Genomic DNA, 2,500 nt, shown 5'->3' with positions numbered 1-2,500 from the left:
GGAAAGAGCTTTAGACATTGAGTAGTGTTGAGTGTCATGAACTTTTTGTAGAAGGAGTAAAGACTCTACAGTACCGGCATACTCCGCATTAACGTACGCAATGGGACTGGAGCATGTATGTAAAGCGAAAATGTACTTAAAGTGAAGCACTACCTTTTTCCCACTTATCGATGCATGTACTGTACTGCAATCGTCATATACGTGCATATCTGATGTAAATAACGCATGTGTAACAGGCTTTATAGTCTCCGCGCTTGCGCACAGCTTCGGTACAGGTAGGGAGCCGGTATTGCTCTTCAGGACGTGCTGACAGGCGCATGCTTGAGCTGCCGTTTGCCTATTGGGCGTTATGTACTAACTCGCGAGTGTACTTAAAGTGAGTGTCCTTAAAGCGGGGTATGCCTGTAATGTTTTACTATTTAACTATGAACTAAACATATTACGTCAGGGGAGGCCAACTCCAGTCCTCAAGGGCCACTAACAGGTCAGGTTGTAAGGATATTCCTGCATCCGCACAGGTGGCTCAATCAGTGGCTCAGACAGAGTGACTGAGCCACTGATTGAGCCACCTGTGCGGAAGCAGGGATATCCCTAATACGTGGCCTGCTGGTGGCTCTTGAGGACTGGAGTTGGCTACCTCTAGCTTACAGCATTGGAGAGGATTACACAAGCACCTGCACTTTAGTTCTGACTATCTTGTAATAATGCTTGTCATTTCATTTTCACATTTGTCATCACTATTATTTCAAGCATATTTCAATCTTGTTGCATCCAAAAGACAACTGCAACATTCAAATCTTTGAAAAGAGGGTCCATCTATGCCGACGCTCTGGTTGTTGTCTTTTCAAGAATCGTGAACAGTGCAAACAACTTTCCAAATCTGGGAAGCCAGTTTCTTCCTCTATCCAACACTTTCCGTTTTTATTTTTGCCCCTAAAACATCGTGGGACATATTTAATACACAGTGCTAAGCTACAAGACGCCTTACGGTTCAGTAAGACATATTAATGTGCATTCGGTTGACTTTAACTGAATGACTAATAAGGTTTTATACCGAGGCATAAGGTCTTATGGTTTAGCACGGCTTAGTTAATGTTGCCCATTATCCCTTAATCTTCCACCTTTTGGGGCACTTTCAGACATTAGAAAGTTACAATTCAAGAAACTATTTAAAACCACATGTGCACTTTTCTAGGCCTACGGCAAGTTTCTGAGTCATGTTCTACAATCACCCATCTACTCTACACCTGGGGAAACTGAAGCAAGAGCTAGAGGAGCAGAGATACTGCTCCATCCCCAACAGTCAGTATGCCCAGGAGAAAGAAACCTGGAAAAGGCAAGCTGCGGGGACCCTAGGGAAAGAATTGGCAGAGCATGGAAATGTAATGAAGGATGCACACTCAGAGCCAGCACAAGTAAGAGATGTAAGCTCTGAGAGCCGAATTGAGAGATCTATGCAAGAAACAGAATTCTCTCGCGGATTAACTAAACTTGTTGAAAAGACAGAAAAGCATTACAATAATTCAGAAATATTGCAAACGCTCCACAACTGTCGTCATCCAGGCTGCCTACAGAGGGATGAAAATTCGTCAATTTAATTGCAGCAATAAAGCAGCCAAAGTTAGTGAGAACTCTGTCAAGGTTGAGTTGCTCGAGATTAATGGTGCTTCATCTTCTAAGTATCGTATAATTTCCCCAAAGGGGAAATAAAAAAATTCTGATGAGTGAAAATGGTCTTGAGAAAAGACATTGCAGTAAGAAGAACCGAGAAGGTTCAAAGATTGAAAAGCAAAAGCGACGAAGTTCAACGCTGGCCTTCAATAGTTCCAGATATCGCCACTCTGGGCCACAAAATAAAGACAAGGAGAATCAGGTCCAGGAGTTCGTCAGAATAATAATAATTGTTTGTTCTTGTATAGCGCTGCAAGTTTTACGTAACGCTTTACAGAGACATTATGCAGACACAGTCCCTGCCCCGTGGAGATTATAATCTTTTGAGGGGGGGGAGTTAGCTCAAGTAATTCAGATGGGACACTTAAGGTATATATCCATGGTCACTCACCCCAGTATGTCTGAGCTGCTGGGGGGGGGGGGAGGGAGATGATATGTGACACAGCCCAGGATATTAGGCAGCTTTCTGTCTGATCAGAAAGTGCAGCCAGAGTGTAAATGTGATCCATCCCACAGCCTCACAGTTACTGAGGCTAGTGGATGGGAAATCCAGACCAGAGTTCACAATGGTTCTAATTCTCCTCACCTGCTCTCCTAATTGAGGAACAGGTATTTATGACAGTTAGGTTTGCTGCATCAGTCTCTCTCTCCTAGAACCTGGAAGCTAGGGCATCGCTGCTCCCTGCATCCAGTTCGGGGAGGACGCCCCTTCAAGAATCACAGTATCCAGAAGAATTACCTGGCGTCCCTTGGTGCAGAGTTCCCATAACTACAGATAAGGACAATTTGTTATTCCTATTGTACATTGCAATGTGCTCTGTTTAAAACT

General features: G+C 43.8%; 1 protein-coding gene across 9 annotated transcripts in view; it reads right to left on the bottom strand.

The window, feature by feature from the left end:
• The window catches only part of TEC (tec protein tyrosine kinase), a 143,567-nt gene that overhangs the window by 45,134 nt on the left and 95,933 nt on the right, over positions 1-2,500 (bottom strand). The gene's annotated exons all lie outside the window — the stretch shown is intronic.

This window comes from Ascaphus truei, chromosome 1 (genome assembly GCF_040206685.1).
Source record: "Ascaphus truei isolate aAscTru1 chromosome 1, aAscTru1.hap1, whole genome shotgun sequence".
NCBI lineage: Eukaryota > Metazoa > Chordata > Amphibia > Anura > Ascaphidae > Ascaphus > Ascaphus truei.
Note: the sequence above shows the minus strand (reverse complement) of the source record. Positions and strands in the feature narration are given on the sequence as shown.